The sequence below is a fragment of the Cyanistes caeruleus genome, chromosome 3 (genome assembly GCF_971803275.1).
Source record: "Cyanistes caeruleus chromosome 3, bCyaCae1.hap1.1, whole genome shotgun sequence".
NCBI lineage: Eukaryota > Metazoa > Chordata > Aves > Passeriformes > Paridae > Cyanistes > Cyanistes caeruleus.
Genome location: NC_141703.1, coordinates 64,708,412 through 64,736,145, shown reverse-complemented (window position 1 = coordinate 64,736,145; position 27,734 = coordinate 64,708,412). Strand labels below are relative to the sequence as shown.

The window sequence follows — 27,734 nt, the reverse complement described above, 5'->3', positions numbered from 1 at the left end:
AGGTTCCTCATGGCTGCTCTGGAGAGTGTGGTCGCTGTCTCTGCTTGCTGCAGGTCCAGAGCCTCTCTCCTTCTTCACTCGGCAGTTTCTAGTGACTTTAGTTACAGCAAAAACCTGCAGCAGAGCCAGAAATCGGCTGGGCCCGGCCAGAGCCCGGGGCAAGCCCCGCAGGCCCCATCTCCCGGCCGGGAGCCGCTGGGCCCAGCCCAGCCCCTGCCCCACGGGGCCGCATGGCCTGGGCAGGGAACGGGAGGCCAGCCGAAGCTCTGTTACCTTCCACAGCCAGGAAAACAAAGAGAACAAGAGAGCTCTGGTTTTACATCTTAAGGTAGGGTTCACAAGTTGATCCCACCTCTCAATGGCCAAAACTGCTGTCAATTCTCAGCAATGACCGATAATTGGTCAGGAGAAAAGACTCTAGTCAGTCCCCAACAATTTCAACTTCTTTAAAGGTAAAGTAACCCCATGACACCCGTGTACCTGGCTGACAAGTGCTTGCTGTGCTGTCATTTCCCCACAGGCCTGCTCTAAGGTCACTGGTCATATATGATATCTTTTTCTGGAAGAAGAGGGATCTTTTTACAGACAGAGTGGCATTTAACACTGAAGTCAGTGGGGGAGGTTTGAAATAGTGGGAAAGCAACAACAGAAAGTATTTAAGCAGAGCTGTGTATCTTTTTGATTACACTTTATCCAGGTATTTAACCTTTGGTCACTCTGATAAGTCTAACTTGGTCCCAGTATACATCATACTGTCAGACAGAAAACACCACCAGGAGCATAACGATGGTCTGAGCGCCATCCCAAATCTCAGTATTTCCTGTCTTCATATTGTTCTAGTCACATGCTTCATTATTTAGTATTTCACATCTAACTCTATGGACTGATAGTTATATTTGATTTAAAGGGAAGTAGTAATGGAAATACAGGGGGAAACCACAGGTATTTCAGCTCTTATTTGAACTGCGTCTAGCCCCTTCTTCTCCTAAAGGTAACATCTCACTGCCATGCAATATGGGTCAGGATTCTCTGCTTACAAATGTCCCAAAAACCAAGCTTTGCTTTCAACAAACCTATTTTTTTCTTAGAAATTTTGGATTGATTTCTGTGACATGTTTTTGGTGGACTGTTATGGCTCCTGCTGAAGTCTTATCGTGAGAACTTTAGAGTTTAGGGTGGTACAACAGAAAATTGAGTGAGATCCTGCCCTGTGGTTAGCACATGTGTGCAGGTCATGGAACCTCAAAACTTCTGCTGGGCAGGCAGGGAGATGTTAAACATGTAGATGAAATTAATTATTATAATTGTTCATGATGTGGTCAGTATTTTGGTATCTGGAAATGTACTAAAAAATAACAACATTCTACTATTCCAACCTTAACTACATTTTTTATAAAAAAGGTAAAAGTTGGTCTTTCAGTTAATTTCCTGCTGCTGCTTCCTATTTTGTTGTCAATGTAATCTCTAAGCCCATAAAGCTCTTCATATGAATCATTAATTTATGTATCTGCTTTTTATTTGGCCAGATCCACAAGATGTGGAGCATGGTGTCTTGTGTACCTGTCAGCATTTTTACTGAGGGTCTCAAAGACTGAGGCAGAGGGAGCTACAACAGTGTATACACCCAGAGTTCATATATTACAAATAATGTACAGGAATGGCTTAAGGATCTGTGTACTTATTATATTCAATGTGTGTACTGAACACATTGGATTGACTTACAAAATTTTGTCTATGTCACATAGGAAATGTCTTCTTGTCTCCTGTGTTTGATTTATTTCTAATAAATAATTCATTTGAGCAATTAGTATTGAATCTTTTCCCTCTTGGTATGAGAACTTTGACTAAGTTACAAAGTGAACAATTTCTGTGGAGTGTAAGCTGAAATGAGTAAGAGAAATACCAGTATAGTAAAGTCTGAATGCTGTGAGGAACTGAAAGGATTGCTATCTCAAAACATTTTGGGGGTCTGTGTGGGGAAAAGGGGCAGGTCAGGCTTTGCCTTTGGTGTATCCCAGCCCTGCCATGACCACCACTCTGGGACACTGGAAGCAATGCCTTACATCTGCCTCTGGAATCCTAATCTAGTTCCAGAATGGCTGGAAGTCCTGCCTGGGAAGGGCCCAGGAAAGCCAAAGGGTATTGATCACCCAGGACATGTGATGAGCACATCTTAACCCTACCTCCTCTTGGGATTTCTATCAGCTGAACACTGCTGGAACCAGACTTACTCTTTTCTATATATTTTCAGTCTTTCTCTCTCAGAGTTTTGACTAACTTAGAATTGGACAGCCTTGAAGTCTACTAATTTGAATAGGCGAAGTTTTGAGAAATGTTTTATGTGTTTTAAGCCTTTGCCAAAGTTGCCTGATTTTCTGAAGTTTCCAGTAAAGTTTTTTGTTGTTTTGACCTCTTCGGAATATCTTGTTGATATTTCTCCCTTGCATTTCACTCAGAGTACATGAACAGCCCCAAGTCCTTTTTAAGAGTGTCATTGAGCAAGTTTTCTGGGGCCTGACGAATGCACCCATGCATATCTGATGAGAAACCCATGAAGGTCAAATAATGAACAGATAAGTGTCAGCCCTTGTGGGAGACTGCAAATGTCATCAGATTAGTTATGTGATTTTGCATATATAAGCTCAGCTCAAAATAGATGCATTTGAAATATCACTGGGACTCTTGGGAATTATTCTAATATCCTTCCAGCATGTGGTTTTTAACAATACATATAATTTTCACAGTTCTTAGGAAGTTTTTGTATACTAGCTAGGCAGATGTGCAAAAACCTTTTTTTCAGTGTCATCATTTGCATTTCCAAACAGATCATATCTCTTTATGTGTCCTTCATATGTATCTCTTCAGAATACCTGAGCCTGAGAGTGAGGGAATTGGATATGGCAATTAAAGGAGTTATTTGCTTTGTGCGCTAATGATTACGGGTACAGGCAGGCAGCAGTGCTAACAGAGTACAGGAGATTACTCTCAATGTAATGATTTTTCAAAATCCATCTCAGAAACTAAATGTTTAGGACCTTCATGATAGCAAACCAAATGAAAAACAGCAATTCTGATTTCTCCATAGTCACTTCACCCATGTGGATCTCAGCCCTCCAAGTGCGCACCTGCACTCAGGAGCTCTGCACAGAGGTCTACAGGCATCAGCAGGCGTTTCCTTAGCAACAGGAGCCATGTGTAGGCTATCCAAACTGCTTTTCCTGCATCAGGTTTCCTTGGCAGCAAGGATAATGCTTAGAAAGGAAAAAAAAGGGACAGAACAATTCCAATACATGAGTCAATTTCAGCAGTTTGCCTGTGCTGCAAATAGAAATGTAGAAATGTTGTGCTTATTGAAATATTTTTTTCTAAACATCTATATGGACCTGAGATTTTTCTCTGCTAAGACTGACAGAGAAGGTGCAGGGATGGCAGTATGTGCCTGGCCCAGAAGAGGGTCACACTGTCACAGCTGTCTGTGTGCCACTACATGGTTCCCAGAGATTTGCATACCTGTAAATGCAGGGTCTTCCCCTGCAGGTCCAGTGGATACGGTGGCCCTGGGGAAGCAGCTTGCATGAGCTTGTTTACTGCCAGTAAGATCAGGAGGGGTCCAGCAATTTATGAAGGGTAGTGCTTAAATCAGTGAAGTTTCTCTGAGGAGCAGAGATTGACCTTCACTACCAGCATCACAAACAATTTAGTCACAAACCAACCTGTGCTCACCACTGCTTTAAGATTAGGGAGGGAATATTACAGGGCTGCTGTTTCTGTCACTGGTTATAACCTTACCCATAGTGCAGGTTTCTGGGGTAAATCCATCCATCACATAAATAAAAAGGTATGTCCAGCTCCTTGACAAAGAAGATTAACCCATGGTTAATTGTTGTATGGTACAGAGAATCAGGAATAAATGTACCAAGCCAACTAGCCTAAAACATGTGGATATTTAACCAGAAGACTCCATTTGAACTGTTAACTGTTTCAGAGGTATTTGAATGTAATTAAAATCTAAAATACACACATTGCTTCATCTATCTATCTATCTATCTATCTATCTATCTATCTATCTATCTACCTATCATCTATCAGATAATGAGATTTCATAATTTATTTTTCAAGTAAAACATAAAATAGGAAATGTATCCATTGTATTATTTGTATATTTGTATTTGACTTAGGATAGAAATACTGTCTAAAATGTCAAGTAATGAGACATCCTAGAAGAAAGAATAATGGAAGAAAGCTTTGTGACTAAGGATACAAAGGAGTTTTCTGGAAGCAGTTTCTTGCATTTGTACAGAGGCTCAATGGCTTAAGGGGCAGATGAATGAAAGAAAATGGATTAGATATATAATATATATATTTATTTTAATAATATCTATATAATATATGATATATGATATATGATATATTATATATGATATATGATATATGATATATGATATATGATATGATATATGATATAAAATATAAAATATAAAATATAAAATATAAAATATAAAATATAGAATATAAAATATATATATTTACATATATATAACCACAAAATGCTCAAATTATCATTTATATTAGAAACACAGTATTAACTTAAAAACAAAGCAAGATCAGAAAACAATGTAAAACAATTAATATATTCCAAAAAAGATGAGATCATTCTTACTGGTTTTTTTTAGTTTTTTTAGAAATTACAAAAGTTTAGTAGGAGGTCTTACCAATGTTTTATTTATGACCTTGGATCTGCTCCTGCTGAATTCACTGGACATAAATGAGAAAATTAATATCTTCAGAAGTACACAAAGACTTCTTTGATACCCATTCTAGTTTTCCATTTGCCCCTTAATAATTAATTTCTGTCCCAGACTATTACTACCCTCTTCTTAATTACTAAAGCTTTCTCAAATCTTCAGGAATACTTCCAGTGTTTGATCAGGTGCCTAAACCATGCAGCTGCTGAGCCACATTGCTAACCAGAGATGACAGCATGAATCTGCTACAACTGAGGTCCTAGCTCAGTCAATCAGTACAGCTGCCTGAACAAGATGGGCACCACAGTCCCAAAAAAATTCATGGTCTTCATTATATCCACTCAATAATTTACTCTTCAAAACATTATCTTATAAGTGCATCTCTTGAAATGTCTATCTTTTGAAATACACCTTTTTGTCTCCATTTTTGTTGATCTGAATGGTCGAGTATTAATAATGGCTTCTGTATGCATCTGTGGGGGTTGATGCATTTTGGTTCCTGTCAAAATCCTGGTTTTATCAGACAGCTATATTGGGATACCTATTCAAAGCAGAGCTTTTAGAATCCTTTCAGAGTCTCTCATAAAAATGTACTAAGGTGAAAAACAAATGCATTTACTTACGATACTATATGTCTCCTGCTTAGATGTCTCTAGCATTACTTATTTTAATGTTTTGTCTTTTTGAAAACTAATATGAAGGCAGAATAAGGGAATTGCGTAGCTATTTGTCTTCAGGGTTCTATGATCCCAAGAATGTATTTTATATGCACCCTGATGTATAAGGATTATTTAAATCAACAGGAGAACTAATGAGTAGGTCTTCGAATGACCTGTCACTCAGCCTAAACTTTAAAATTCAAAATTACTGATATAATTTTTGTGGCACATAAGAATGGTAGAAGGAAACTAAAGGCTAGGATTTTTTTTTACTTCTAACTGCAGTAGAGTAATGATCTCTGAAAACATCACTTTAGTCCAGATCATCCTTGATTACCATGTAGAGTCAGCTATTTACCTCTTTTGGGCTCTTTTACAGTACTGCAAAAACTATTTGTACAGCCTTAGACTAATTTTGGAAGAGGTATGTGATAATGCCTAAGCCCACAAAGTGTAATTTTTAAATATATGTTAATGTTCCAAAGTGTGAAAATGGCATTATGGAGATAAGTATGAATAAAGAATAAAATCTTTTAGGCATATCCTATTGTTAAAATAGGCATTCAGACAGATGCACTCAGCAGTCAAAATATAACCATATTTTGAATGTAAAAATTTGATTGTAGTGCTGTACTTTGTTATTTGTTTGTTTTAATTCACAAGGTTTTGGGTGAAAACAAGAGTACCACCACAAGGAACAGCTGGCAGACATGCCCAGTCACACTCCTTTGGAACCCAAATGTTACAGAACTGATTCTGATCACTGACAATGCATCTTTCCTGGACATTAAATTAATGATTGTGGTGTTTCTTTATCTACCAGCTGAAGCTTATTGAACAAGCTTCATTTCCTATTGTGGTAAGGTTTCCCCAGGAAACCTCAAACTTTTAATGATGACTTTGTTGAAATTTTCCATTCTCTCTATTATAATATTACACGCTGGTTAGCAGCTTTGCAATGTGGTTTTATTCCAGACAGCAACAGTAAAATAAACAAAGATTTACTGAAGAACTGAGGTAATAATCTATGGTACTTCAATTTAAGATTGATCACTATTCCTGTAGTCCTGCTTAAATGCTCTGCTTGGGAATTTTGGCCGGTACACTGCTACACAAACAGAATCACAATACTGCTCTGAGTACTGTGCTTCTGAACAGCCTTCTTGAGGTTTTCTTGTGTGAAGAACACCCCACTCACAGGACAGGATTTTAGAGACAATGTTTTCTCTCTGAACTTTTCACTGGAAGCAATATACAAAGCACCAGGAAACATAGTGCATATTTTCTCTTTCTGTATCTGTCTGCTGCAGCAGTGGAAAATCGATTTGATTTACTAGAAGCCAGGGATCTCTGACTACCTTTGCTACACACAGACACTCAGGAGTTTTTTATTAATTTATCTGTTCTTAACATTGGCTATCCTGCAATTCTCAATACTGGATGCAGGCCCTATACATATAAATAAGGCACATGCTGTGGCACACTTAGAAGCCTCCTGAGATGCTTCATCAAATTCAAGCTGGGCAGGCACATTCTTAATCAAGCAGAGAACAGCTATTGGCCTCTGCCCTTCTGTGCAGATCAGGATGAGTCTCCCTGGCAGAAACCAGCCACTCTCAAAATTGCTGCTTCCCTTTTCTATCAGCTCAATTGCTTGTTCTTCACTATTATGGTAATAGGTTTTTCCCAAAATCACAGAATGACTAGGTTGGAAGAGACCTCCAAGATCATTGAGTCCAACCCATGCCCTAACACCACAACTAAACCAAGTGCCCCATCCAGTCTTCTTTAAGCACATCCAGGTATGGTGACTCCACCACCTCCCTGAGCAGACCATTCCAGCATTTTATCACTCTTTCCATAAAAAACTTTTTCCTAACATTCAACCTATAGTTCCCTTGGCACAGCTTGAGACTGTGTCCTCTGATTCTATCAATTGTTGTCTGGAGAAAGAGACCGACCCCCACTTAACTACAGCCACCTTTCAAGAAGTTGTAGAGAGTGATAAGGTCACCTGTGAGTCTCCTTTTCTCCAGGCTAAACAACCCCAGCTCCCTCAGCTGTTCCTCACAGGGTTTGTGTTCCAAGCCCCTCACCAGCCTCGTTGCCTCCTCTGGACACGCTCAAGTGTCTCAGCGTCCTTCCCAAACCGAGGGCCCAGAACTGGACACAGCACTCCAGGTGTGGCCTCACCAGTGCTGAGTACAGGGGGAGAATGACCTCCCTGCTCCTGCTGGCCACACTACTCCTGATCCAGGCCAGGGGGCCATTTGCCTTCTTGGCCACCAGGGCACACTGCTGGTAGATGCTGTTGCTGAAGGTTATCAATGAGACAGCAAAGGTAGCTTTAAGTAAGCCAGGGTGGGTCATAACAAGGGTGTTTGGTTACTAGAACAGGCTACCCATGGAAGTAGACAACTCACCAAGCCTGACAGAGTACACGATATTTTTAGAGAATGCTCTTAGGTTCATGGTGTGATTTTTGGGGCTGTCCTATGCAGGGCCAAGAGTTGGACTTTGATGATCCTTGTGGGGCCCATCAAACCCAGAATATTCAATAATTTTATTTCAAGTGTGTCAAAGTCTCAGAAACATAAAAGGTTGTAATCATTTATGGGCATAAGGGAATAAAAAGCAGTCTTTATTGCCTGAACTACACCTAACAATAACAGTTCCAGCTGTCCTAAAATATCTTATTGCTAGCTCACAGTCTGGCAGATTTGTGGGACTTGAGTATTCTGTAAAAAAGTCATCCTAATGGGGGTGGGAAGACATAGAAAGCATTTTAGTGGATGCATGGTATGTTGCTGTTGGATTGCTATTTGTTTTCAAGCAAACAGATGACTGACAGGAAAAATACAAACTTATCCCTCTGCTCATTTCTGGTAGCTCTGTTGCTACATTTTAGCTTGATTCAGGTTGTCTCCAGGGAGGCTACTGCCATCTTTAGTGTGTCCCCGTGGTGAAGTACTGGGTTCTGCTGCACAAGGTGGGCAGAACAGAGTGTTCCTGCAAGAGGCTGTAGCTCTGACCCTTGGCTAATAATGCTGGTGTGGGTCAGGCAGCAGAGGAGGGCTCTGCAGAGGGCAGCCCTCATCAACAGCCTCTGCCGTGTCCAGAGCAATGCTGTATGATCTAAAAGCAACAAAAACATGATGGACATTCCATGGCACAGCTCCAGAATAGGGACCTTTCTGGGGCAGTAAAGAAGGGATGTTTTAGGAAGACTGAAATGAATCCCAGTGTCTATTGTCTGCTTCAAAGGGAATAATTAGTATATAGATATCTGCTTTTCAGGGCTCACAACAGCACAAATACAGAGAGAGGGGGTGAAACACAGAATGAGCTGAAGGATCTTCTGAAAGTTTTGTATTAATTTCATACAGGTCCTGCACAGACCCACAAGAAAGAATGTGTAACAACAGAGTTTATTATCTCTTGTGCTGACTAAATCAAAGCCCTAGATAAAAAAAGCAGAAAACTTGGTTTTCAGTACTCAAAGTCTTTCTAGGTGGTGAAGTAGAATGACAGGAGAGTGACAGGAGAGCAACAAAGACTTCAGGAGAAGTAGAGAATATTTGTATTTAAAATATTTGTTCTAATTATAGCATGAAATAAGGAATGTGGGAGGCATTCAGAGCTCCTGGTAGAAGCAGGTGGGCAGAGAAGGAGGATTTTTTCATTTTCATATGTCTGTGAAATGGTGACTTAAAACAGGAACTGAGGTGGGCAAGAACTGCTGGAGATTGAAGAAAAGAGCAGTTTATTGAAGGGCAGCTTTAAAATATGATCACCATCTTCAAGGTATGCTGGAGTAGGGAACTCATCAAAAGAGAACAAATTACTTAAACTTCCTGTTTTATTTTAAATGCAAAATTCATTTTAAGGTAAAGTAACTGGTTAGTGAAGCTGCCTCACACTCCTGAGCACTCCCTATTAATTTTGCTAATTGAGTACACTCACAATTATGTGATAAAGTAGACATTAGAGAGAAGGAGTCTTTTGCTAAAGTTCCTTGAGAATTACCATAGAATTTTATCTTACAGAAACAGATTCCTTGAGGCTTATGGTAGGCACAGGGGCTACCAAGAAAATGCTAACAGATAACATTTACAAAATATCTTCCTGAATAATTTTGCTGCTTTTTTATGTGTTTAGTTTGATATTGAGGGGTGTTTGTCTCTTCCAGATTCTCCATCTATTGATTTTGGTAAGAACCCTCACACAATGACAGCATACTTGGATATACTAACATGGAACTCAGCGGTATGAGTATTTTCAAAAGAGCAGGTTTCTCATAGAAACCTTAAGAAAAAGGTTTTTGGTTAGTTAAATAAGGATCTCTCTCAGAGTGAGCCTTTCACTGCATTGTCTCTCAGTAAGTGGTGTCTTGCAAGTGCATGGAAGGAAGGATTGAAGTATTCGAGGCAGAGCTTTGAAGGAAGAATCAGGGAAAAGAGCCAGTCAGCAAATGCTGCTGACAGTTGTTATGATTCTCTCTGTAGTGCTCTTAATCAGCTTTCTTCATAAAAGATGTGCTCAGATTTTTAGACTTTAGTCTTTCGGTACTTCATGAAAGTCAGTATGTGGTATAACCAAAGAAACCCAGTGTGGGAAAACAAAGTACTTCACGTGTTTCAAAAAAATGGTGACATCAGGGAAGACAGGTATGATACAAAGACTCATTAATTCTGATATAATGGATTTCTGTGTGGCTAATTAGCTGGCTTTGACTCAAAATTAATACAGTTTTTATGTCGTTTCTCCTGCAGCGTGATCAGGCTTAAAATTGAAATGTTTTTGCATTCCACCTCAGATGTCTAGGAATCTTTTTTCTCTGGTATAAGGTTAGTTCTAAGAAGAAAAGCAGTGCATAAAATTCCACATACGAAATGTTAATGAACAGAATCTGCCCAAAGAAATATACATTTCCTCCCCAGCAGAATGTTTCTCTTCAGAGAACAGTCAGTAGTTTTATAACATACCGTCAATACCTTTTTGTGAAAGTTTAGATTTGACAGGCCCCCTGACAAAATATTGATTTGCCTCTGCTGAAGCATATATTCACTATGGATGATGATACAATCCTAGGAAAATGCCTCATCTAATTTGTTTAATCAGTAGGCTTAATACAGTGCAGTTTACATATGCTGATATGATACTTATGCTGATATTGAGCTTGTTCATTTGCATACATTTTGTGTTTCCTTTTGTTCTGGTTCTATATGTTAAAATAAAGAGAAGTTTTATTCACCTTGATGGTTTTCATTTTACTTTTCTTTTTTTGTGTGCTTCAGCAGATCCATTAAGAAATTACATGTTGTAAAAGGAAATTTTTCAGAGATGGTGAAAATTTTCTCAGGTCTGAATCCTTGGTAGTACTTAGATCTGTCAGAACTCAGCATGAGTTTTGTACTTATTGCCTTAGTTTGGGTCTCAGCCCTTTCTGTGATAAAATTTTCCAGTGCTGTAGCAAACAGTAATACTCACAAAGAAATTGATGATGGCAGAACAGAGAGAAAAGTAAACTAGCCAGTAGGCAGGCATTGGTCTTAGCTGCAATGGTAGGCACTTTCATGTGTTTTCATGCATATTTAATATAGCCAGTTGTGTGTGCTTGCTTTTCATCTATTTTAACAAAGGCATAAATGAAAATATTGTGGAGACAAGTTTTTCTAGACCACTTTCATTCCTATGTTTTGAAGTATTGGCATAACACTTATATATTTCAGAGAAATTTCAGTTTCTCCTCCAGACAGTATCTTTCAGAAGAACAAATTCCAGGAATTGAAAACCTGGAACATCCATCTGGAAGATGCATATATATTTTTGTCAGGTGTACAAACAAAGAAATGTTCAGCTTGGCAAATTCTGTGAAATTAAATTTATCTTCCCTGAATGCTCAAGAAATATCTCATAATTTTGTGAAATTGTAATGTTGAAAAGCTTTTCATATCTGGAGTTAATTAAAGACACCTAGCTATGAAGTTACAGAAGTCAATACCCTACTAATATTTTTTATAATATTTTCAATTATACCCCATTTATGCCATGATTTCAGTTTGTCATGAATATGAAAACTAAGTAAAAATGGTTAAGAAAACAAACTAAGAACTTGCATGCAATGCATTTTTGGATGTATACAGTTGAAACATTCTATTAAATGTGTGTACCTGTAATGCCCTTATGTAAAGCTTATATTGTCTCTTTGTCCTTTCCTCTCAGTGTTTGAATGTCCCAAGCACCCTTTTTTCAGATATATCATCATCATCATCATCATCATCATCATCATCATCATCATCATCATCATCATCACTTAAATTAATGACAATTAACAAATATGTTTTGATCTAGCTTTGATTGGATGTCTCCTGCTGCGTGGAAATTAGCAGATGTAACACACATCTACAAAAAGGGTAAGAAGGATGACTAGGGGAAATACAGACCTGTCAGCCCGACCTCAGTACCTGGGAAAGGCCATGGAGCAGATCATCCTAAGTGCCAACACATGGCATGTGCAGGACAACCAGGGGATCAGGCCCAGTCAGCACAGGAGTGAAAGGCAAGTCTTGCTTGACCAACATGATCTCCTTCTATGACAGGATGACCCATTTAGTGCATGAAGGACAGGCTGTAGACGTCTACCTAGACATCAGGAAAGGTTTTGACACAGACTCACACAGCATTCTCCTGGAGAAGCTGGTAACCTATGGCAGGTACACTAGGTAAAGCCAGTCTGGAAGGCCAGGCCCAAAGGGTGGTGGTGGTAGAGTTACATCCAGTTGGCAGCTGGTGACCCCAGAGCTCAGTACTGGGGCCAATTCAGTTTAATAACTTTATTGATGATTTGGATGAGGGGATGGAATTCACCCTCAGTCATTTTGTAGAGGACATCAAATCGGTTGGGAGAGTTAATCTCCTGGAAGGCAGGCTCTACCAAGAGATCTTGACAGACTGCATCACTGGGCTGAGGCCAGTTGTATGAGGTTCAACATGGCCAAGTGCCTGGTCCTGCACTTGGGTCACAACAACCCCAGGCAGGGATACAGGCTGGGGGAAAAGGGGCTGGAAAGCTGCTCAGTGGAAAATTACCTGGGAGTGCTGGTTAACAACAGCTGAACATGAGCCAGCAGTGTGCCCAGGCAGGCAAGAAGGCAAATGGCATCCTGGCCTGTGTCAGCAATAGTGTGACCAGCAGGAGCAGGGCAGGGATTGTCCCCCATGCTCAGCACTGGTGAGGCCACACCTCAAATCCTGTGTCTAGTTCAGGGTTCCTCACTACAAGGACACTGCGCTGCTGGAGAATGTCCAGAGAAGCATCTGGAGCACAAGCCCTGTGAAGCTCATTCCCTGAATGAGCTGGGAATGTTTAGCCTGAAGAAAAGAAGACTCAGGAGGGATTTTATTGCTCTTTACCTGAAAGGAAGTAAATATCAATATATTAACAAGGTTAGATTAACAGTAAAAACAAGTGAAATAACTTCCAGACATTGGCAGTTCTTTGTTCTCCCAAATTTTGTACAGGTTCCTCATTCCCTCTAACACAGAAGTCAAGCATTGAGAGCTGCTGACCTCAAACTCTCATTAAAGTGGTTTAAGCATCTGACTGTTATGCATATTCACTAAAGTTACTGTCATGGAGCCTGAAATCTTATAGAGTTAGGACAAGTCCCATAGACTCCCTGTGATTTTATTTTTTTTCATGAAATGTAATGAGAATAGCTCAAGAGCAAGACAATATTCTCTACTGTGTGGTGTCTATTTACATTTAACAACTAGAGTTGGACTGCTTGACCAAGTCTCTACTACCCCAAGTTATTCAAAACTTTGCTCTCTGAAAATCATTTCTCTTCACTCCATTCAAAAAGGAACTGGGGTTTGTGGGACGGTACATAACCTATACCAAATTTCAGAGAGATTATTTAAAAGCTTATTCTTTCACTGCAGATTTTAGGGGCTATAACATCTCTTTTCCCTGTGCAGACTCATAGTACTTCAAAGCTGAAGTACTTGAAACTCCTGCAGAGGGCTTACCAAAGTATAAATAGGATGAAGAAAAATCTTTCTGAGGGCACATTTTCAGTATGGTAGTAGAGGTAATAATTCTGATCCTATTAACATCTAACAGGATTGTTTATAAAACCATTCCCCTATCTACTACTTGCTTTAAAAGTGCCTAGAGGACTGCCCTTAAATATTGAGACTTAATCCTGCTTCCAGACAAAAGAAGCAGGATCTTAGCCACAGTTTGCAAGCAGAACTGATTGTAGCTCATGAAGGTGAGGTAACTGCAGGCATGGAAAAATATTTTTCTGCATTTCAAAAATAAATCTAAATGTGTAAATCTTTAATATTCCTATCACCTGAACTCACATTGTGAACTTTGTACCTGATAAGGAGAATCAGCCAATGAGTTTTCATCAAGACTAAACTTAGAAATTGATTCTATATTAAGATTAGCAAATACATTAGTTTTTACCATGTCTGTGTATTAAGGGTAGGATATAGCCACCAAGCTAGGGTGTCACAGTTGAGTGCCCTTCATAGCATTCATTTCAGAGCTTACTGAACAGTGCCCTCATATAAATCTTCTTCAATTTCTGCTAATTTTTTTTCCTTTGGTTTTTCAAATTGTTTTGCACATTTACACACAATAGCTCAAGTTAAAATTTCAGCCAAATTGTCTTGCTCCTCAGGGGATGACTCCCCACACTCTTCCCCTGCTCTAGGGTATGGCTCTTTCTATGGGAAACAGTCCTCCATTAACTCCTCCAATATGAGTCCTTCCCATGGGCTGCCGTTTATTGTGAACTGCTCCAGCTTGAATTCCCAATGGAGTCACAATTCCTGCTGTCAAACCAGCTCCAGAATGAGTTTCCCATGGGGTCACAGCCTCCTTCAGGCATCCACGCTCCCATGTGGGGTCCCACCATAGGCTGCAGGTAGATACCTGCTCTACCATGGACCTCCAAGGTGGTAACCATGTCTTCACTGCTTCTGACTACAGCTACCCTCCTAATTATACAACATTTTGAAAAAGTGCACAGTTTCTCTGACGTTCATTCTGCAACTGTTCCTTGAATGCATCACATGAGGTTTTGTCATTCTTGACTCCCTACTGTTAGCATTGACAGCTGCTAGGCACCTTCAAAGCTGATCTAGTATAAATTTGTCTTCTTTTGATAAGCTCAAGGATTTTGCAAGCTCCTTGGTTTGTATAGGGGGACCTTTTTCCAATTTGTCACTCAAGGCTGTATGACATGAGGAAAGATTCTGTAATCCTTACGCTGAATTTTAGTGATTTATATGCAACGACTCTTGTGAGTAGTCCCAAATAGTTTGACAGATGTATGTTTGAGTAAATGGTGTAAGGATTAAATAGTCTAGGTGAAAATATCTCTTCTTACATACATATGTTTGAAAGATATTTAGTAATATCATATTCTCTGAAAAGTTTATATTCAACTTTTATTCCCTATTTTAAAATTCAACTCTGAAAGTTTACAGAGTATTTTTCATTTCACTCTGAGATTAGCTGGTTGCCTTTTAAAAATGACCTAAGTATTTCCTCCATATCTCAAGATCATGTCCCCACTGACTGTACTGTGATGGAAGCTGCTTAGGCATGAGAGCAACTTCTTCCTCCAGCCCTAGCCAGAGGTTTGAGTTCAGGCTGCTCAGCACTACTCAGAATTGAGACCACACATAAGTTAAATTACTAATTCTTTTGGTTCAGTGGCAAACACCTTCTTCAAGACATTTTAAAAATAAGGTGATGAAAACAACAAAATCTGTTGCTCACAAATTTAGATCACTTGGAGTGTTCACAACTACCCAGAATCCCGTTCAAAGCCTCAAGACACCTTTTCCTTTCTAATACACAAAGTCCTTAAGAAATACTGACATCTGCTGTCAATATGGGACTGGAATCGGCCTGGTAGGAGGTTTTGTCTAACTTACTACATTCTGCACCTCAGATGACCCCAAGTTTCTCTGTGCTTCAGAGTATATTATTTCTCCAAAAACAAAACATGCCAGCTGTTAGTAGAAATGAGTATAACTTGGGGAGTAATTTGAAAACAATTTGGAACAGTTTCCTTTGTTGTCCTAGGACTACCTGAGAACTGGTAATGATGAGATGGAGTTTTGTGTTAATTTCTAGTTAATGGCTCATATAAGGAGCCATTTGGATTTTGCAGTCTCTTTTTAGAGTGAAGTCTCTTTTTGCAGTTTCTTTTTAGAAGTAAGTTTTCACCAAATCACATCAATAACAGGAAGTCATCAGGAATAAACAAGAAGAGAATCAACATGCAGATTTTTCTAATATAAGTTTTCTATAAGTTAAAATAAAGGAATGGAGTGGATAAACAAAAGAAATAAAGACAATAAGTAAAACAAAAGTTCAGGATATTTTAAATTTAAATGACTTACATATAAATAAGAACCTTCTTGTGTAGTGTCACCATTCTTATTTGCTCACTAAGCTTTGTGTGGGGTTCAGCTTTGGGAAGTTTGGTTAAGCATCTAGCCAAAGGTCATCATGGATTTCCTGACAGTGGAGAAGATAGACTGCTTCCACAAGATATCTACAAAAGAGTTGAGAATCTTTTGCTGGATATGCTCAGGGTTTTCTAATTTTCTCTCTGCTGTAATGCCCATAACTAAGTGAAATGAGTTTAGAATGAAAACTGTCATTGTGGCTGGGCAGTCTGAACATGTAACACTATCCAGAGGAACAGCCTTGCTTTTTACGTCTTGGTGTCTGAGTGTGTCATAAAGTGAAATAATCATGTTTGGAAACTGCTTATCATTAAGATATTATCTATTGCTTTTATTAAAAAAATATTAATTAAAAGGTTTCTTTTTATAAATGACTAATATTTCCAAGACATTTGTCAACTGTTCATTTAATCCTTATCACATGCCTTGACACATGTCCTAAGTAAAACAAATTTCATTCTAGAGGACAATCATGTAAGACCCGATTTGGGTGCACTGGCAGTAAGAAGGCAAATAATTCCTCTTATATTATAAATACTTGAAATAATTTTGCTATGGTCATAGAAATGCAGCACAGATTTCAAATACATTTGCAATAGTTGTTTGGTTTTTTAAGGATCATAAAATTATGAACATCTGTTTGATTTGCCTTCACATCTCCTACTGTTTAAAGTATTCCATACCTTATAATTTTTTCATGGCTTTCAGTTATAAGAAGTCCAGATTCATCCTACGTTAAAAAAAAAATAGCACAAGCTTTGAAGGAGCAGAATAAAAATATGCAGTCACTGAGTTTTATTAATTCCTCATTTCATTTCTCAATCAATAATTACAATAAATATTATTTTAAATTTTATTTAGATTGTAGTTTATATTATATTGTTTTTATTGACAGAAGGACTAACTATATTGAAAAATAAGTAAATCAATAAATCATAAGTGACTGAAGCATTTTTCATATTTAGAGTGGAATGAAAAAAAAGTCACACATTCATTTTTATTTTTAAAAGCCAGCTTGTGATCAACCTTTATTATTCTTGAAATATCACAAAATATTCCCCCTCAAATGAAATCTTGATTGGTGTTGGCAATGGAAAATCTCCTCTCTGTGATGTTCTGTGTCTCCTATTCTTTGCTTATTGCATGCCTCTGTGTGCAAAGTTCAGTTCTGTCCCATTAGGTTCCACCTGAAGACAAAGTTGCCATGTGTGCTTGAGCCCAGGAGTTCAAACACATCCTGGGCTGCATCCCAAGCAGCACAGGCAGCAGGTCAAGGGAGGGGATTCTTCCCCTCTGCCCCGCTCTGGTCACACCACGCCTGCATCCTCATATGGGTTTCCCAAAACATGGTGGACACAGGAAAGACCTGTTGGAGTGGGCCCAGAGGAGGGACACAAAAGTATTCAGAAGGCTGGAACACTTCTCCTAGGAGGAAAAGTTGGGAGAGTTGAGGTTGTTAAACCTGAAGAAGTGAAGGCTATAGGGATACCGTATTGCAGCCTTCCAGTACCTGAAGGGGGCCTATATGAAAGGTAGGGACAAACCTTTTTAGCAGACCTGCAATTGACAGGACAAAGGGCAATGGTTGTAAAGTGGAAGAGGCTAGGTCTAGAATGCAAGAAAGGCATTTTTACATGATTTTTACAGTGAGGATAGTGCAACACAGGTTGCCTGGAGAAGCTGTGGATGCCCCATGCCTGAAAGTGTTAAAAGTTTTAAAAGTAAGGTTGGGTGGGGCTTTGGTGCAACCTGGTCTAGTGAAAGATGTCTGTATCCATGGCAGGAACTTGGGCTAGGTCATATAAAACCCAAATCATTTCATGGTTCTGTGAATATCTTAGTATGAAAATGTAGGAAAAATAGACTGGGGAGATAATTTTGTTAAACTGAAAAGAGGCACAACCATGTTACCTGGAGTGGTGGACAGAACTCTACACAGCTGTAGAATGTCTGGCATGACCTTAGTGAGGAAAGGGGATAATGGTCCATAAGAGACTTGTTTCCTTGTCTGAGAAAGATGTTTTCCATCAGATTTTTCTCCATTCCTTGTGAAGTCTTTATCTTCTGTGATGCAGACAAAGTAATTCTATAACACATATTCATTTTCTGAATTATGCATCTCAGATGCTGAGCACTGCGATGAAGAAATGGCCAGCAATGTCAAAGACAAGTATTGCAAGTGTGAAAATGGAAGAACCATCTCTTCTTTGTAGGCTGAGGAAAAATATGATAGAAGTGAGGGAAAAGATCATACATGTGTGGGAGTACAGTAACAGTTGCATATGGCTGAAAAGAGTGGACTGACAAGAAAGTGAAGAAACAGAATTATACTAAGAGCACTGAAGGAAAAAAAAATAGTATTAGGGAGTAGAAGAGTGAAAGCATTGAGCATTTGTGGAAGAACTGGAAGAAGATTGATGTTTATATGGAAAAGTTGAGGATAAAAGAGGAAAATACAGATTGCAAAAGGGTGGTTGTCACAGTTAGGTAATCCACAGGTCTTCTGTGGTTGCACCTCTAGTAATAAATCAAACAGCATCTAGAAACTTTCCTGGGTGGTAGTGATGCTACTATATACATTAGAATTATTTAAATGGTCCTTGAAATGGTTTTAATGCACTTCCTAGTCCAGTAGCTTACCATACACCAAGCACCCTTCTCAGTAGTCTTCATCATGCACACATCCTGTTTTGGAGATAAAATTATTTCATCAAACCTTTATGAAATTGTTTGTTCCAGATTGCAGTCCTAAGCACATTTCTTTTACCACTATAGATATAACCATTCCATGGTGTTCTGAAGAGTAGCAGTGGCTACTTCAAGAGTCATTGTTTTTCTTCAAAAATCCTGAAAGATTTGGACTTAGCCACAGGTAGACAAATAGGAAAGGGTCCAAGAGATAAGTTCCCTGAGAAAAACCCTGAGAATAGTCATGGCATATACACAGCAATCTGCTTTGCCAAATGGCATTAAAAAGAGTTGCAGCTTCCCAAATGTCAGAGGGAAATGATGCAACTGCTCTGGTGTAAAGACTGTGCTGCTGTTTATGCAGTTGGACTAGATGATTGCTTTAGGTCCCTTCCAAATGAACCATTCTATTGTAATGGACACTGAAGTGGTAGCCCTACAGTCATACAAAGATTTTCTTCCACCCTAAGCAAATAAAATGTGGTTCTTTTCCCTCCTTATTATTCCAGAACTTAATTTCTTTCAAACCCTTCAATTTTGTCACTGTGGGAAGTCTCACATGCTGTGTGTACACTTACAAGGACCCTAGGAATAGGGGAATGTGCATGAAACCACTTTTTGCTTTATTCTTTTCTACATAACTTCACCTGCAGTTTTCAGCAGTTCTTTCATGTAGGCATAAAGGAAGGCTGCGTCAAAGAATTAAATGCATTTTATTCTTCACAGCATGTAAAACATGTGATTAGAAAGAAAAGGGCCTATTTGAGGTCACAGATTGCAGAGGAAAGCAGCATTTACTCTCAGCCCACAAAAGGTCTTGATTTTGATTGACTTAATTTGAACCCCTAAGGTTCTGGGGGAGAAGGAGAGTTCAGTTTCCTTTGTTTTGGTTTGGGGGTTTTTAAAGAGCTAGTTTCCACAGAGTCATTTTGAATACTACAGAGAAAAAATTAAAAAGCCTTTTTCCATGACTCTATTTGCTCCATAATGAAAATATTTGAGCATTCAAAGCTCAATTAGCTCTACACTTTAAAAGCATTTTCTAAAAGGACTCTTCACAAGACCTAAAGAACTACTCTTTTCCTCTTTTTACACCAGGATTATCCTATTCACTTCAAGGAATTTATGGACACGGTACGTAGAAAAATATTTGAGAGGAGAATTTTAATTTAGCTGTTTATCCTAGATTAAAAAATCCTGTGTTGCACAGTCTCCTAGATCTCCCCCTTTCTGTAAGACAGGACAAGTAGACACATCCTTAAGATGTTGAGATAGTGCTCAGAAAAAGTTAGATAGACAAGGATCCCCATATACTTACAATCATAAAAACATTCAGGTTGCAAAAGACCCCCTTGATCAACAAAGGCAACTGTTAACCTGGCACTGCCAAATCCAGCACTAAACCATGTCCCTCAGTGCCACATCTACATGTCTTTTAAATACCTCCAGGGATGGTGATTTGAACACTTCCCTGGGGAGCCTTTTCCAATGCTTGATAACCATGAAGAAACTTTTCCTGATGAAGTCTAAACCATCCCTGTTGAAGTTTGAGGCCATTTCTGCATGTCCTATTACTTGATACTTGGGAGAAGAGACAAGAACCCACTTTGCTACAACCTCCTTTCAAGCAGTTGTAGAAAGCGATTACGTCTTCTCTGCAATTCCTTTTCTCCAGACTAAACAATCCCAGCTCACTCAGACGCTCTTCATAAGATTTGTGCTCAAGACCCTTCACCATCTCTGTTGCCCTCCTCTGGACTTGCTCCAGTACTCAATGTCCTTCTTGTAGTGAAGATCTTATGAGGGATTCAAGGTGTGGCCTCACCAGTGTTGAGTACAAGGGGAAAATCCCTGCCCTGCTCCTGCTGGCCACAATATTGCTGACACAGGCCAGGATGCCATTGGTTTTCTTGGCCACCTGGGCACTGCTGGCTCATGTTCAGCTGCTGTTGATGCACAGCTCTGAGTCCTTTTCTGCTGGGCAGACTTCCAGTGCCTCTTCCCCCAGCCTGTAGCTGTGTCTGGGGTTGTTGTGGCCAATATACTTGTTACCTTGTATGTGCAGAATTAAATGCATCAACTCATAGCATTTTGCATCATAAATATTGGACATGGCTGATGGGGAACAAGTGAATAAAAACCAGCTTTGCTTACAAAACTCAAGATTTTTCAGTCATCTTCTCCCTAAGCGTCATATTTCCCATCATTCAGCAACATAGGCTCTTAGGATACCTATTCCGTTTATCAGTTAAATTAACTTTAGGCAACACTATGATCAGTAAATAGTGGAAGTTTACAAATCAGATTAAATTATGCTCTGGAGTGTAGCCTACCCCCAGGATCTCACTCCCTTTTAATACACAATCACCCTGCACTAACAGCACCACACTGACTTCCAAAGTTTTGTTGGTTTATTCCTCTAACCACTGAAACCTCTGTGTAGTCTTAATGGTTCCTTTACAAATTTGGCTTACATGATCAGATTGTGCATCTTTCCTCTTCTCCTCTCAAGATGTCCCTAACCAGCCTGGGTTCTGCTGGGTTCAGGTGTAAATCCCACAAGGTGAGACATATGTCATGGCAAAAACTTCTATTTAATCTGTGAGATTCATGCTAAGCTCTGTACTGAAATGCGTTTTACTATTCATTTATTATAGCCCTAAAATATATTAAATTTTGTAATGAAAAAGATGAAGAAAGATGACTTGAAAACAATTTTAGAAAAGATGCAAAAGAAAAAAAAAGAGCCTAGGAGATTGATCTTTTTTAGTATGCCATTGGAAGTTTTCTCTATAAAATAAATTCCATTTATCTGAATCTGAGGAATAGACATTTTAGGTAGATTTGTCTTGTTTTAAAGTATTGCATTAATGGAAATCATATTCTGTTGTTCATACTTCCAGCTCCTGGAACAGCTAAGGACATATTGTAATAAAAGATTTCATGCCACACACCTCTCAACAGGTGTCAGTGGGGCAGTTTACAAAGTATGGAAAGCATAAACAGGGCAAAGGCATTTATGCCATACCTAAATGATTTTTTAGACAAAGTGTTTTAAAAGCATGAGGGCAGCTAAGTGCTGAGTAAATTTGCATTTGAAAATGTACCCATTTATTCTCTTCCTTCAGTTCTTCAGATACAATGAGTCAGGCCAAATGCTGACGTAAATGAAATCCAGGCTACTCAATTCAGAACATCCCACATGTGAAGGCTGTGCTAAGCCAGAAGTGCTGGGAAGTTAATTAGAAGCTGGATCCAGCAAATACTTAGTCATAATTTCTCCAGGAAAATCGTGGATTGAAGGGCTCAAAATAGCATGGACAGATGCTGCCCTCTGGATCAAGCAGTGTGATTTTGGCCTATTTCAGCTGCTCCTTATTTATCTATCTATCACCTTTTGGACATTGTCTGTTCTGTAGTGCTTTTCTGATCTCAAGGTCTGCATGAAAGCATCTTTTAATGTGCACCAGGCATGCCAAAAACCGGAAAGGGAACATTGAAATGGCACTGAAGCCAACGGTTTGTTTTTCCTCCCTAGGTCTGCCAGGTAACTTCATACATTTTTTTAAAGGAATGTATGTATTTTTTTATATAGTGAATGGTTTTAAATTGTGCAAGGGAACAAAATGATGAGGGCACTCTTGAGGTAGTCTGGCATCATGATCTTAGAAACACAACTTTCTCATACTTGTGTTCTCATTTGAAAAGTATTGAGAAAGCATTAAGAAAAAAACCCACCCATTAAATGAGTATCTCAACATGATTATTATCATTGACAGGACAAGCTGTTTGACACAGAACACACCAAAATGATGACTTATTTTCATTTTAAAATCTTTCTTTTGGGAAAGAAATGAAAAAAAAATTCACTTAATTGACTTGAAAGAAATTTCTTTTTTCTAAAAAAATTTAAATCACAAAAGTGTAATCATAACTCTACATCCTGAAAACAAAAATTGTGATTTAGAGCAGCTTCTTTTTCACTGGAAATGCACTATCACTTATATGTAAAGTTGATTATTAAAAAAGATTCTTTTGAAGAGGCTGGAGCTCAGAAGATTGTTTAGTGATGCCCTACAGTCAGAAAATTGCTAATAAATATTACTGAAAATCAATTTTCACTATATTGTTTCCATATTGCTTTAAAATGCAGACATTAGTCTTGGTGTAAAACAGTAAGGAAATTGTAGTGATACAGTCTTGTTATCTCTTAGAAAGAAAGAGTACTCTTATTTGCAGTGCAAAATACCCAGTTTAGTAGACACTGTCTATTGAGATAGTTGGAATACTTCAGTGAGAGAGAAATATTAAATTTCTTTAGAAAAGGAATCACCTTTGTACACCATTTTTTGTATAAATATAATATTCCTATATCTTTTGGGGTAGAAGGAGGAGAAAGAAATGAAAGATCACATTTCTAAGAGGGTTTTAAAGCATAAAACTTTTAGGATATCTACTAATGATCTGATTAATAGGAAACAATATTTGTCATAATAACTTGCCCACAATTAACAAATAGTCATAGAATAATTATTTCAGTTTTAGATCAAGACTTGAAAGAGTATTTAGGATTTAAACTAACACTTCACTTACAGGAAAAGACTGTTTTTTTCAACTTACACTACTCAAAACTAAATTCAGGACTCATACAATCACTGACCTAAGCAGTAATTGCAGCTAACATTTACATGAATTGCCAATACCTCAGTGAAAGGGCGTGAGCAACCCCTTCACTGAGCATCCTGTGCTAGGCATTGGCAACTCCTACAGTAGGGAAGACTTCCATTAACTTCACAGCTTTGGAAGCTGGGGGAAAAAACCCACCTAAATCCTTGTTTCCTGATGGTCTAATGCAGAAGCTAGAAGGAAACAGATTGGAAGAAGCTAGGAGGAAACAAATATTTTCTACATGCTTGGGATAGAATGTCTTAGTTTTGTTGCCATATGTATAAGGAAAGACTTTCTGAAATTTATACATGGCCTAATGTTTTGAAAGATGATTCTGCATACAAGTTAGATGTTGTAGTTATTAGCAAGATTCACCAGGTAATCTGAATGGAAACACACAATAAATTGAGACAAAGCATCATAAGTTCTTCTCAGTAAACAGAACTTTTCTGTCAGTACACATGCCAAAAATTTGGTGTTACAATAATGAACATTACTTAACACTGGAGCATATTTAAATGATTCAAACTCTGCTAATTTAGTTTTAAATACTCAGCATTTCCACAAAAAGGGTTGGGCAATACTCATACCAGTTTCCTTAGTTTTTGCCAACTTTTTCACTATTCAGTAACATCTGAGGAGTTAAAAGGCAGCATTAATAAGATATGTACCTTAGTCAATGCTTCCAAAACTGCATGTGTGCAACAGAACTCTCAATATTCCACCACTTCACTAGAGATGACTTACTTATAGAAATGTGGAGTGATATGTTACTACTAATTAAATGAAAAGTACTTATTTGGTTATTACAGATTGGTAGTGAAATTTGTGTCAATTTTGAACAAGGGATGAACTTATTTTAAGAGATGCTCAGCATCTGATGTTCTTTGGTGCTTACAAGAACTGCATTAATGATAGCTGCCTACTCAAACAAATGTTGGAGGACTGAACCATTACTTATATTTAGGTTTTAACTTTTAGCAGAAATATGTGGGTGATACAAGGGAAAAGATATTCTAAAGATATCACAGAACAAGTATAGATCTTCTGATGAGCTTGGAGAGTCTAGATCAATTTGTTTTAGATGTATTTCTTTCAGAAATATTTTAGGTATTTCCTGATGGAAATACCTGTGGTACTTGAATTCCCTGCTGCTTTATCATTCAACAGGTGAAAATAAACATTTAGGGTTGGGATAAGAGTAGAATTGTCCAGTTTCCTCCTCAAGATCAAAATAAGTACCACAACTAGAATAGTTTTCTAACATCTGATAGTTTATTTGGAAATAACGACATTTCATCCAAGTATACTGAAGGATCTGGTTGATGCTGTTGAGAGACCTCTCTCCTTTATGAATGGTCTTGGGAATATGCAGAGGTTCCAGATGACTGGAAGTCAGCAAATGTTATTAGAATCCTCAAAAGGGCAAGCAAGACGACCTTGGTAATTAAAAGCCTGTCAGTCTCACTTCAGTGCCTGGTATTATTGGGGGTATTATTGAAAATCACTTGAAAGATAATGCAGTCATCACTCAACATTAGCATAGGTTCATAAAGGTAATATTATGCTTCTAAATTATTTTCCCTTTTTGACAGCATCACCTGACTAAACCAGATAGTTTTTGTGAGGTTTTTTTTTGGGGGGGTTTTCTGAGGTTTTGGGGGGGATGTAGAGGAGGGGGGTTTTTTTGTTTGTTTTTTGGGGTTTTTTTTAAAGGCTTTTATACTCACTCCTATGGTATCCTTCTATAAAAATTGTCTAGCACACACCCAGTCATGTATATGATACAATGTGTGACCAACTGACTGAAGAGTTGGACCCAAAAAGTGTTGGGAGGCATGGGTTAAAAAGCAGAGGTTGGTGAGGAGATTGGAAATTGCTCAAGTGACTTTGCAATTGGGAATAACTCTTGGTTAGCCTATGTGAACAGCAGGCCAGGGATCTTCTAGCATGGACTCTGTTTAACAGCGCCTATGTCTCTGCTTGTGAGCCTCTGCCCAGGTATTGTTTTACCTGATTGACAAGATAATGAAAATAAATTTACTCTATCTATTCTAGACACAGATTTGTGGCTGTCCCAACTGCCTGCCTGTGTTGACTCACACAAATGCAGTAAATAGAGCAACTTTTGGTTGGTGGCCAGTCACTAGTGGTGTTCTCCAGGGCTCAATTTTATGGCAAGTTCCCATGAGCATTTTTATCAGACACAGATGCTGGAATTTAATGCACACTGAGCTCGTCAACTAAGCTAAATTAGGAGGACATTGACTTCCTTAAGGATAGAGAGGCCCTTACACAGAGAGACTTTCATGGATTGAAGGGCTGGGCAGTCACCAACCACATGGATTTTAGCAAGTGCAGATGCCAGATCCTGCATGTGGGATGGTGTAATCCTGGATGCAGGTATAAACTACGGGCAAAAGACTGGAGTGAAACCCTGCAGGAAGAGAAGTTCTGTCAAGTTCAGTACGAGTCAACAATGTGCCCAGATGGCAAAAGTGCCAGCTGTATCCTGTGGTACGTTAGGCCCAGTATAGCTAAACAGCTGGAAGAAGCGATTTCCACATTGTAATCAGCATTGTTGCAGCCTCACCTCAAGTGCTGTGTTCGTCTTGATTTCCAAAATGAAGGAAATATACATATAAATATTCTAATATAAAAATATTAGAATGTACCCAAGTACATTTTTAAGTTGCCCCTTGGCAAGTCAATTATCCTTGTGGATTCTTTCAAACACAGTATATTCTACGATTCTGTGAATCCCGGAAACTGGGGTAGGAGAGAAAACATTTTTCAAGGAAACATAATAGAAGAATTAATACTTTTAAATGACAGTATGTACTTCAATTCTGAAACAAATAGCATGGTTTATTGCCTAAATTTTTCACTATGCATTTTTGAAAATTCTAAACCTATGTATGTCCAGAAAAATACATTTATCAAATGCTTAATTGTACTTATTACAATTAAGTAATAAGTACACCCAACTTGGTTTCTATGAATAGTAAGTTAAATATATATCTCTGTCTTAAAATAGATTTCACTTTATTCTTTACTGTTTAGGTTTGTGATTTACTGGTAAATTCATTATTTAGTATTTTGTGCTTTGCAATGTAATGGTATAGAGCTTATATCAAAACATTTATTGTGTTGACTGCACTGTATTTTCCTCAGTATTATGTATTTCAATCTATTTTTAAGAATGCATGAATATATGTAAAACCTTTAGAAATATTCTTTTGTTCTTTCTTATTTGACAAGTGTTTCTTATGAAATATTCCATTTAGGTGATTGAAAGTGATTTTAAGGGAGAAGTGATTTATTTTTACTCATAAAATAACAGCTCACTTTTTTTTTCCTGATTAATTATGTTTTCTAGTTCATTCACTTTGAAGACAAGAAAAAAAGAATTTTGAGCATTATATTTCTTTTTTTTTTCTTGTTTACTTTTGGGTTATCTTACTGAGCTCTGATTATAGTGCAAAAAGTATTTTCTAACCCATGTAAATAAATTATACATCAAACTAAAACATCATCATTGTTTGAAAAAGAGCCTATTATGGGTTGTATGCCTTAATGGGCTAGTCAAGTTTGCAAGCACCATTGTGTTTGCTTTTAACTAAAGATGCAAAATATGGTTTTTAATTAAACTCCATTAGGATAGACTTAGCATTAACAACCTGTTGAGACAGTTACCCTGTGATACATCACAGAACTAAATAAAGATACTACCTTACATAAAAGAAAGATGTTCTAGAGAGCAATGCAGTGGGAAAGCTTAATGATTAATGCTTGCCATGAAGATATACCCATCATCTGCATATAAACCATTTTTCTTACACCTATTCAGCCTACCTGAGCATATTCTCAAATCTATCTGCAACATGAAGATAATGCATTTCCAGACAACAGCAACAGAACAGATTGTCTAGCAGAGATAATTCAACAGCCTTTTTCTTTAGACAAATGAACCATCCTGCCATCTTAGAAATGTTTTATTGCTTTATCTCATTGGCAGAGTTTTCTGTTTCTGCCACAGAGTTCATTCACCCACATACACCTCAGATCTGGCTAGGCCAACCAAAGCTTCAAACCCCTTAGAACATACAAATATTATATCCCAACTGACTTTACAATGAAAAAAAAAAAAATAAAACTAGAAGCATGGATACTAGGATACTCAAGTATCCAAGCATATATTTCTCATCTTATTTCTTGATACCTGGGAGAAGAGACAGACCTCTGCCTTGCTACACCCTCCTTTTAGGTAGTTATAGAGATCAGTAAAGTCTCCCATCTTTTTCTCTAGGCGTGAGAAAAAAGTAATAGGAAACTGCCCAATGAACTCTTTTTCTTTTACTTGAGTTAATTTTTGTTTTATCTGTAAAGGAATCTTCATTCTCTATTTGTGAACTAATACTCTGAATTAATAAATTTCATTTGTGTGAAAAATAAATTATTGCTTTTGACAAAA

At 38.1% G+C, this 27,734-nt stretch overlaps 1 long non-coding RNA gene across 1 annotated transcript; it reads left to right on the top strand.

Annotated features, from left to right (window-relative positions):
• On the top strand, positions 1–27,734 carry LOC147654201 (uncharacterized). Its single transcript, XR_015284688.1, has 4 exons — positions 1–328; positions 9,594–9,670; positions 11,759–11,966; positions 25,319–27,734. It is a non-coding gene; the product is annotated as an uncharacterized LOC147654201 (long non-coding RNA).